This window comes from Danio aesculapii, chromosome 5 (assembly GCF_903798145.1).
Source record: "Danio aesculapii chromosome 5, fDanAes4.1, whole genome shotgun sequence".
Taxonomy (NCBI): Eukaryota; Metazoa; Chordata; class Actinopteri; order Cypriniformes; family Danionidae; genus Danio; species Danio aesculapii.
The window spans coordinates 40,115,372-40,127,700 of NC_079439.1; positions in this window are offsets into that span (position 1 = coordinate 40,115,372).

A 12,329-nucleotide genomic window follows, 5' to 3' on the forward strand; every position below is an offset into this window, starting at 1 on the left:
CACATAAAGACAATAACAGACAAATATCACGGGTAGATTTGAAAGCAAGTCAACAATCATTGAAAATATACAGCACAATGCTAATACCAGTAATATTTAATGGCAGTATAGTGTACAATTTGGAATCAGCATCTTTGCTTAAGAAATGGGATGGAATAAAATACCATTCCTTAAGAACAGGATGTGGAGCTTCAGCACATAATCATTTTCCATCTCAGTCCTGCAGGTGGAAATGCAGAGGATGTTCAGAAATATTAAACACCTAAATATGGTGTACTGGTGTTCACTAAGGGCGTAAACTTGCACTCTTCCAGTAAAGAAGAACTGAAAACATAGAGTATACTGTATAAATAATAGCAGTTTTAGATAGATTGCTGATGTAGATGCCAAGAAAATCAGACATACAAATAAGTCCTACAGTGGTGATTCCTACACAACTACATTGGCTGTTTCAAATGGTAGTAGCTGATCTCCAGATACAGTGTACAGTTAATGAAGAGATGTCAAAATGGCAAAAAAAGCAACCTTTAACATGATTTTCTTTGTATTTTTATGTTTTTGAACCCTCAGGTAGTTTAATCTGCACCAAATATTGTCTGCTCCTAACAAAACATACACACCTGGAAAGCTTCATTTTTCAGATAAAGCATGAAACTCAATTTCCAAAAATAAACACTTATGACTGATGTTGTGGTCCAGGGTCACAAGAGATTTCTTTTATAAAAATGTCTATTTACAATGCATATTTTTAATCTAGACTCCATTTTTCTTATGTTACCATATGAAGTTACCGATCCTACTTAAACAAAACTGACCAAACAAGAATGTTAGCATTTAATTTAATATTTGCTTCATTATCTGTGTGGATAATGCAGCAATTATCTTGAGGCTGTACACTTAACATGTTGTGTTTTCAATTATGTCTTGGCAAAAAAAAAAATGTTCAAGAGGTACGGGAAAACTACAGGAAACTTCACAGCAGGGCTTTCGAGTTATATTTCAGCAACATTTTGCAACCATTCCTTAGCCCATAAAATGTCCATGCTTTTATGATGGTGCTGAAGTATAGGTTAGATTGAAGAACTAAGAGAAATGATGTGTTAAGTGATGAGACATGAAGACAGTTGGTATGGCTGAGCTTCAGCTAAGCACTGAAACGGAAAGCTCATTGGACAGGATTTGGACTAATCCTTTAAAGTTAGCACAAGCTATTTAATAGCGAGGTCCCTGGCTGTAGTCCTATTTTTAAATAACAGTTGTTTGATCATAATCATAAGACCGAAGATGTGACATTGTTAAATAGTTTTCCATATAGATTTTGACTGTTCTTTTTTTAATATTTCTCTTACTCTTAGACTGTTCATATGTTCCCTTTTTAGACTGGAAGAAACTTTTCTACTCTTTGTTCTTTGGTCTTTCAAGACAAATCAGGGCACTTTTTTTTAAACTTCACCAAGCTGCCACTTTGATTTCATCATGGAAGACCTTTGTTGAGTTCACGGCTCTTTGAAATGAGTAAAAAGACCCATGTCCCTGCTCTCTCTCTTGAGGGGCTGCTGCTTTTGCCTGGGTGTGAATGCTCAGGATTAAGCCGGTCACAAAGAGATCACTTACCTGAGAATCTGCACACTGTATAGCTTTGGTGTCCCGTTGTTATATTGTTGGAACTATGGAAAAAAAAATCCAGTGATTTTTGTTAGCATTGTTGTATACACTAATATGAGCTTTGTAGAGTGAAGCATGTTTGTTCTTTCCAGTTAGTTTTACTACATTTTAAAATGCCATTTCTGTAGTGTCTCTCAAACGGAGGTTTATAAAGTTGCTAACAAGTGATAATTGAATCAATTAAATACTAAATTGTGAGAAATTAATATTGAAAACATGAACAAATTATAATAGTAATAATAAACATCAATACGTTTTTTTTATTTTAAAATTATCAATATAAATAAATGTAAGTAATCAAAATACTAATGTCTTATTTGTTTGAGTGGATGTGATTTGACCATTACCTGACTATAGGTAACCAAGAAAACCCAAAATGTGTTATTAAATTATTGAATTCATCACTTTTAAACTTCACATGGCTGAAGTAAATAGTTTGGGTCAAAGGTTCTGAACAGTTTGTGACTCCCTGCCATACTTTTCATTATACACATTATTATACACATACACTCAGAAATAAAGTTAAAAAAAACTCACTCGAGTGGTACCTTTTCAAAAAGTACTTTTTTGTATCAGGTCAACATTGTAACGGAAAGGTACAAAGTACATAAAAAGTACAAATATGTGCCTCGCTTTACCCTAAAGGTACACAAGTACACCTTTAAGGTACCAATGTGGTTCTACAAAAGTGTAACTTTTGAAAACGTACTGCCCCAGTTTTGTACCTTTATTTCTGATAAACATTTTTAAATGATTTTTTGTACCAAAAATTAAATATTTTCCATCTAAAAAACAACAAAAAACAATAATATGTATGGCAGCCCATAGTTGGCAATGTTACTTTGTAGAAACATATTAAGCAGCAGCAAATATAAGCAAACTGTCCTGTAGCCCTAAATTTTTGTTTTGGTTGTCAAATACATGCGCATTTTAATAGGCTGACTGCGTAATACATGTTTTCACAAGATCAATTTTTTTGTTTACATAGCAACAATAATGATATTGATTTCCAAATAAATACGATTTAAAGGGGTGGTCCAGAGTGTATTTTTAAGGCCTGGTTGTGTTTATAAGATGTGAAGCAATGTGTGCTCATGGATTATTTGTAAAATAAAATCACGTTATTTTTTAGATATATCTTACTTTGATTATATACTGCTTCTCAGCTAACATGAAAACAACATATTTCCTAGTTCCTCTGAAAGGCCGCTTGTGAAGATTGTTGTTGTTTACAGGGGTTTAATGGATAAATATGACTTTGTATCTAAATTGTTAACGGTGCCAAACAGCGATACCCGTTGTTTACATCCTTGTTTACGTCGTTGCTACAACATACTAGGAACTGTGCATGTAATAGATCAATTTTATCAAATAAAACAATTACAGGTTGTGGCTCACAAACAGCTTTGTCTATGATGGTTGGAGCTGCTCCTTTGAGGAGTTTTAGCTGAATCCAGCACTGAACTGGGAGAGACTCTGGAAGCTGTCCTTTGTCAAATGCTAGCTATATCTTTTTTTAAATTCTCTGGAACATAATTAAATTTAAATTGTAAGCATTTCTGTCTGTGTCATGATCTTTGGAAAACCAAATACAGAAACAGAACAAGCTCTGTGGAAATAGCAAAGTTTGGACGCCATTTTAGCTGTCTCTGTTATAACACTACAGCGTCTCTGGCCACGCCCCTTTGCTTTCCCCTTTTTTTGTAGTCCCCAAACATCGTTTGCTGTCGGCTTTGCTAAGCTAACTCTGTTAAAGCCAAGGTCTCCCTTTATATTGAATTTTGAGCATATTACATTCAGAGATGTTGTTTCTGTTCACACAGCTACATTACACATCAACTAAAGTTTAAAATATGATACTGTAGTGGACCACTCCTTTAAAGCTCATTTTGAGGCATACAAAGTACTAAAGGTGTGTACTATAAATGTATGACCAAAACGAATAAAATATGTAAAATTTTGTTGAAAACAGTGTTGTGTTTTCAGGCACACAGGTTGATAATGTTGTGTTCATTTTAAATTATGACACATATTCAGTGTTGTAATTTCTCAATTTATTTTTATGATGTCCATTTAAGCTGGAAAATCTCTTTACTAGATTTCCAAAACTAAGGTTAGTGTCCACATAATATGGCTGAGCTCTTGAGAAGCAGAATTGTAAGTTTTATTGCTATTTCACTATAAAGAACAACTATACAGGTAAATGAAAAAAATAATGGAGCAATTCAGCGTGTCGTAACATTCAGCACTACAGCTTCGATCACTCTTATGGGAATAATGGCCAACGAGGAGAAGTTTGGCCGCTTGTTTTCACTCAAGAGGATAATGAGGTGATGGAGGGAGAGGTGTTTTTTATTAGACCAGAGCATAGGCCATTTTTTGTACCAACAGCCATAAAATCCATCTGACAGGCAGCACAGGGGAGGGAAGCGTGCAGACGCTGGAGGACAAGCTCCTAAACTGGGCAGAAAGAAAGGAATGCTGGGTAATGCTTCCAGGGAATGAGAAACAGCACTGAATCTGAAAGGAATTATAATCATTTTGCAAGAGAGACAACATTTTCAAAGCAGAAAAACTGGCAAATGAGCCACATTCTCTTGTGGATTTTTCTGTCATTGTGGCGTTCAGATAAATAAAACACAATAATTTTGTTTATTCATGAACAATGAAGGATCTTTTCAGTAGCAACCTGTTTTTGTATAGCCTCAGGAGAGCAAACTTCTTCTTCGTTTTATAACATTTGTAATTGTTATTTCACTGCTGTCAGATGGAAACCTTGTAAGTCTATATTTTAACATTTTAATACTTTTACATAATTAATACTGTTGCCCAGGCTTTATATTTGTTGATGGGTTTTACTAATGTTTACATAATGAAAAGCATTTTTTAAGAGCTTGTGAATAAACATATTAATACAAACTTTCAGTAAAACCTCATTAATCTAACCTGCCTCCATTTTGAATGAAGAGTAATCTTGCCACTTTAAGTATTTTGTTACCAAATTTAGTGGCTTTCTATTGTCACTGCATGTTTTGTGACAATGACATTTTTTTCATATATATATATATATATATATATATATATATATATATATATATATATATATATATATATATATATATATATATATATATATATATATATATATATATATATATATATATATATATTTAAATACCTTTGTCACTTTTTACAATGTGGTGTTCAGCAAATAACACAATAAAATATAAGGCAGATTTCTCACTCACTTTCCTTTCCACAGAGTTAAGTTTTTATGCAACCCTTCCAGCCGCATGCGTACTTTCTGTCTTTTGTTAGGTTTTCTTATTCTTTTGTTATAATTTCACAAGACAATATAGCTGTAAGCCAGATAAAATCACAAACAAATCTCCAAATTTTTTTTTTACATAGAAATTTTTATTGTTTCCGATCGTTAGCCAACTAAGTTCGCATGTTGCGTCATTACAAATATAGTTTGTTTATTTTGGCCTTTCCGAAATCCGTAGTTCCAATGAACATTTGCAAACTGCGTTGCAGCTTGTATGCTTGCAACTACACTTCTTAAGCTGTAGTCAGAAGCATAGCTCCTGGCTGTGTTCTATTCCCCGTTATCCCCCCTATGTCCTATTTCTTTGTCCTATAACATTTAAACTTGGAATGATTTTTTTAAAAAAGCATTAAAGTCATCTCTCCTAGGTGTAATTTGCTTTCCAAGTATTTTTTTACAGGTTAGTTTTAGCGATCTTCATATTGACAATTGTGTTCCCTTCGTAATGCACTTTGAAAACATTTATGCCATTTTAAACACAGCCATGGCTCATGATGAAAGCTATAGGTGACCTGTTATTTAAAAGCAGAATTTACATTTTTGCTTTTTATTTATAGTAGGTTATTTATTAAGAAATGTATCTGTATATGACATGGGCCTGTTGGTTAGAACATTTCTGCAGTGGTTTGAATGTGTCAAATTGTCAAAGTAGACTTTTACAATAAATAAAATAGGCTAAAATAAAAAGATAAACAAGATCCTACTTAATAATAATAAAGCTAAAAGTAATAATAATAATAATTATTATTATTATTAAGTAGGATGTTCTTCATTTCTTACGATTCATATGATTTATATAAAATATCAAAATACGTGTTAGCTAAGTGATTTTATGTTTTAGAATAGAATATGGAATATTCTCAATAATATTCGTAAAGGAAACATTGGCCCTTTATGTGACGTGTGTGTATATATATATATATATATATATATATATATATATATATATATATATATATATATATATATATATATATTCAATTAATATGAAAAACGAGTGCATGTTTTTAGCAAAACTAATATTGGATTTTTTTTAAATGTATGTGCGTGTAATACAATATAATTTGCACAAAAAATGATGGAGATTTTTCTCTAAAGAAGTAGTTAATCCACCCCGTTTAGAGCTTCATTATGGACATTTTACGTTATAACTAACGTGGTTCAAACAACAGGTCTGTAACAGAGAAACCACAGTTTTGGGAAACACTTGTCACAACATCGTTCTTTTCCCAAACGATGCATCGTACTATGATAGCTCAGCCGTGAGTTATGTTGTTTGGGAAACGCACCCATGGTAAAGAGCCTGACTTCAGAATTCAGAACCACATTCAACCCACTGAGACCTTTGTTCATCTTCAGTACACAAATTACGTTGTTTTAGATTAAATCAAATTTAACAGCTTCTTCTCCTCAGTGTCAGTATAGGGTGCACATTCATAAGAGCAGTGAGTAATTAAGTGATGAATATAATGAAGTGCGACTTACTGTTGGAGATTTTTTGCACCTATTGCCATTTTAATTATGTAGTGACAGGGGTAGGGTTTTCAGACTCAAGATGATGAATGAAAAAACAACCGTATAAAGTTCATACACTAGACAGAGTGTATAGAGCAGAGATGCCCAAACTAGGGCCCGCTGGCCCATGATTACCTTTGATTTGGCCCACAATCCCATTTGAGAACAGAATAAAAATGAAGGGGAGGGTCGGGGTGGGGTGATTGCCTTTAATAGAGATTGTCTTTTCTAATTTAGTGCATCATTTTGCTTGTTTGTTTTATTGTTGACAAACAAAAAAGCTAGCTTGAATTAAATCTGTCAATTAAATGTTGCGAATGGATCAGACTAATTTAAAAGTGCACTGAACTGCATTATGTTATAAAAGGAATTTGTTTTCATTGTAATAATTTAATTATAAAATGTGCAAAATTATAATGCAATAGTTAACCTAAAATGATTAAAGTAATGCTTTCTATGTATTATTAAATATTATTTAAAAAATTAGGAAATTACCCATGCTAAATTTGTATTACAGTTTGCTATATTTATCTTCGGCCCACAGCCCTCAATTACATTTGGTGTTTGGCCCTTCATAAGAAAAACTTTGGGCACCCCTGGTGTAGATCATAAGTACATAACATACAGTGCATCATTTGGCAAACAACAAATACCTTTCAATGGCAGAAACGGTGATGTGTTCATATGTTGTTCCAAATCAAGCTTGAATTCATTATTGTTTGTCATGCATATACAATATTTAAAAACATTCCAAACTTGTTCAACTCAAGTATTGATAATTTTTTTCTAATTAACACAAATTCAATGATATTAGGCAGCACCTCAAAATAGTCCCCAGTATTGTAGCAGTGCAGTATAATATCAATGTGCCTGCTGCAGCCATACAAAGTTCATTGATTTTATATGCCAGAATGAGAGTTCCAAGCAATATCATACTTTACAACCCTCCCATTTTTCCTGAGATTTTCCCATATTTTATCATTCTATCCCATCCATATTTTTCATCCCATTGTTGACAGGTATAAGCCATATAGACCTAGAAAATAGCACATTTTTATTTTCTGTCAGTCTTACATGATGCAACTACAGAATAGTCAAACTTTAAATAGAAAAATGGGTCACACTTTATTTTGATGGTCCGTTTGTTGAAATTAGGTTACATTGCATCTATACATGCCAACTAATTCTCATTAGATTATAAGTAGCCTGTTAGGCGAGGGTTAGTGTAAGTTGACATGTACTTGCAAAGTTTCTTATAGTCAGTTAAATGTCTGTTGAAGGAGCAGTATCAACAGATATTAAGCAGACAGTCTACTGATACTCAAACGGACCATCAAAATAATAAATAATTTATAAATAAAAATTGTAAAAATATTTTGAGAGAGATGCTAATGGTCTAATCTGATTCAATGAGTTATTATGCTAAGAATTAGCATATTATGCTAAGCCGAGAATTATGCTAAGCTAAGCTAAAAAGTGCTCCCGCCAGATCCAAAGATTGGCTGAATGGATTAAAAATGTAAAAAAATCAGCTGAACCTAGTGAACCTAAAATAAACCTTTTAAAGTATATAAAAAGAGTATTCCTTTAATTAAACAGTCAAATATGGTGTTTAACTGTCCTTTAATGATTTTTTTTTTCGCATTTCCTAACCTCTTTTCACCCATCAAAACCTGTGTCTGGCCCAGCATTAAAATGATCAGTCCTGTTCAGAATTGTCGGCGTGAGCAGCTGTTTCAGACACACGCCTTCACCCGCAGAAGCAGGAGTCATCATCTAACTTCTTCATCCGACCACAGGACAAATAAACAATCCCAAAGACAAGCAAAACACAAGCGCATGTCGAAGGAAGGAGGAAGGACAAGCAGGCTAAGCGATTGAAGAGGGTGGAGAAAAAAACGGAGGCTTCCACTCTAGCCCTGCAGACCTGTTTGTGTTTGTGTTCAACGAGAGGCCATTGACTTAACGTTGACCAAGTGCACTGAGCCTTCTCACTTACAACCCCACAATACCTCATTCTGTCCTATAGTCGCCCATTATGTCTATTTACCAACTCTGAATACTCCTCTAAGACTCCACTTGAGCTTCTCTTCTTGTGTCTACAGACTCTCTCATAAATACGAATAGGAAAAATGTTTTTTTTTTTTTAAACTGAGCAACGAAGGAATAGATTGAAGCAGAAAGGGAGTCTGAAAGAAGAAGAAAACTTGCTGACACGGGGCATAACTTAATTTCCACGGTCACAGGGCAGCTGCGAGGACCGGCCTGCTGTGGAGGGCCATTTTAACTTCAATAGCTCCACTGACCCTGAAGAGCAACTCGCTCTTCATCCCAGCTTCACTCCTATTGAAGGAACTGACCAGAAGGATTTATAGGTCCGATTTAAAGAAACAAGTCATCAATGGCAGTTTCCTATTGATCATCCCTCTGCCTCAAGAGAGCAGACAACCGATGCGTTGGTATGTGTTTTTAGAGATTTAACCCCTGAGGAGATGAAAGTAAACAAGCAGTGGTGCTGTTTAAGGAATGAAAGGCTTGACTGCACAGAGAATGAGACTGTAGATCTGTTTAAATGTTTGTTTTATGTTTAGCTTGTTTCAGGTTAGATGTGTGCAGGGCAAAAATACATTGAGATGTATTTTAAAAGAAATCAACAAATACCTCAATTTTACATGTATTAAAATAAACTACAAAGTACAGCAGCGACAAGTATCAAAATAAAATACTGTATTTTGTATTTTGAAAATACTACAAACCTGCAAACCTTCCACCAATAGGCCTATTCGATCAATCTTTTCAACGTTAAACTGAATTAGAGAAAGAAACAATGTTTCAGTAAGTATAAGTCAGCTTCTCTGCCAACTCATTAATTTCTACTCTTGTACATGAGTAGATATTCATAAACCTTTGTTTCTTTCATTTTAGTATAAATTTGTTCAAATTTCATACAAATAGTCCTGTCTTAAAGGTGTCTAATCACTGTAAAAACCATGTAATGCAGATAATGAGTTGAAACAGTACTATATCTGTTCATTGTATTTCCATCCGTTGGGTGGCCAGTACATTTTTTTTGCTCACATAATTAAAAAAATATATATATATATAGTTTTTTGCAATTGAAATCTTCAAAACCTAATGTAAAAACATGATTTCTGAAAATCTTTTGTTTTAGTCATTTCCAGTGGTGGAAAACGAACTGAAAAATCCTACTCAAGAAAAAAGTACTATTACTTTTCTAAAAATGTAGTGCAAGTAGAGTAAAAGTATCCGTTGTAAATTTAACTCAAAGTAGGAGTAAAAAGTAGACCTTTCAAAAGTAGTCAAGAGTAGTGAGTATTACGCTGTGAAAAGCATTCACGTGTAATTTGTGCATGTGTGTGTAAACGTATCATTCTGTAGTGCATTTAGTTATTGCCCAGCAGGCACACAGACAAGACATACATTTTAGGTTCGATTTAGGTTGTGATGTCAGGTGATCAAAATTCAATGTCTAGCCAGCGTCTAAGGACAATGCTATTTTGATGTTCAATAACTATGCCAAATAACATTGATTGATTGATTTGGTTTATTTTTGGTTGTGTTGGAAAAGGACCAAAATCCAACATAGAGCCAATATCTTAAACCAATGTCATACTGACGTAAAATACTGACATTTTCTGCAACTAAAAACCAACATCTGATAGATGTCATAGTGGTAACATCCACACGTCAAGCAGTAACATCATTAGAAGTTGATATTTGGTTGATTTTAGGTTTGACATTAATGTCGGTCTGACAGTGAGTTCTGATGTCAACACGATTTTCATTTCTAAACAAAATGCAATGTCCCCACGATGTTGAGGTACGACGTCAATCTGACTTCATGTTGATGTCTTGTGCCTGCTGGGTGTTTTTGGCCATTTCGGTCTTCATACAGTAAACATCCGTCATCTTCTCATCAGTGACATGCATCTAAACAGTCTCTGGGTCAATGTGTGTGAAGATTTTGGACATCTTCTTGGACACTTTTAATGCTTCAAAACAGTTTGCTGTAATTATAAAATTAATCGCCTATTGAGGTAGTTCATTATGATGCAATTTACCTTCTATGTGCAATTTGATTGGACTGGAATCACAGGACTGATTATTCTCCAATAGAAAGGAAAAAATAAACTAGTGACTGCAGGTTGAAGGAAAATATTGGAGTAAAAGTACTGATATAGCACTAAAAATGTACTTCAGGGAAAGTAAAAGTACACATTTTTAAAAGTACCTGGTAAATTACAATTCCTGAGAAAAACTACTCGATTACAGTCATTTAAGTATTTGTAATTTGTTAATTTACGCCACTGGTCATTTCCATAAATCATATTTTTTTGCAATTGTACTCTTCAATGCTCAACATAAAACATAATATTTCTAAAAATGTAGTTATCAGTTTTTGCAAATAAACTCTTCATAGACAGAGATCTTTCCTCCTCATTAACTACAGAGCACCTGCAGATCAACTGGCATTTGAAACAGCCCATTGAAGTATTGTAGAAATCGACACTGTAGGACTTATTTTAATTTTGTCAATGTCTTATTTTCTTAGCATCTAAATCAGCAATCCACCTAAACTAATATTATTCCTCATTCTTCCATGAGTTCTTCTTTAACTGCATAGTTTTAGTTTAACCCCTTAGTGAACACTAGTACACCATCTTTAGGTGTATAATTTGCATCCATACTCCAAGCACTTCATCAATATTAATCAATATTTTAGTCTGTTCTTAAGTCTAGGCAAATAACTGAGAAAGCACCAGTCACAGGCCACATTGATGTCATCATGTAGACTTATTACAAAGTATTTAACAGTATTTTAAAAATACAAAAATACAAGATACTAAAGTATTTTGATACAAAATATTAACCCATTTTCACAAACCCTATCAAGTGCAAATTACAAAATATTTTTTGGGATTTTAAATTCGTATTTGAAATATTTGTATCATAAATACTGCCCATCCCTGGATAAAAATAAAAAATTAAGACATGTATTTGAAATGATAAAGGATAATGAAGGAAAAATGCCAGAATAACAGAACAGAAACTCAGTTTATGTCTCACAACTTATTTATAAGATTTAAATCCAGAATTGTAAGAAGAAAAAAAGAATTGTGAGTTAAAAGATCACAATTACTATTTTAATGTAAGTTTCCGCATACTTTTTGGACTAGCAGCATTTATACAACTCTACTGCTTTTAAAATCACCACTATAATAGACTTTTCAAATTAAATATAACATATATAACATAGAACACTGCATTACTCTGTGCTTTTCAAAACCATACAGTTTACCCTGGTGTTATAGATTACAGAGCAACTTAACTAGACAGCATTAACCTAATAATCCCCACATTCCAAAAATAAATGTCAAAGGGATGTAAATTCCTTCCAACATATGATTATCTTCTAAGAGCATTTTTCTTCATTTTTGTTCCATTTAATGTGAGCCTGTTCAAAGCCTACATTAAACTTGTTTTGAACTGAATGTGTTCTTTCATACACTGAAAGAAGAACCCAGAGCTGTGCTTGTGTATAAGATATAGCAGTCCATTTCAATGAACAGCAATTCTTAAGCTTCCAACTCATTTCTTTTACTTCCCAGGAACCCTACAAATGTTGTTTTAGCAACTGATGATGCTTTATTTCGAGATGAGATCAAGTCAAGAGTGCACTCGGCAGTGGTCACCATGAATTACCAACACAACAACATCAAATGATTAACTAAGTGCAATATCAATCAAAGACAATAAAATGGAGAATGCAAACAGAGAGAGGGAAGGGGCGAAGAAAAGC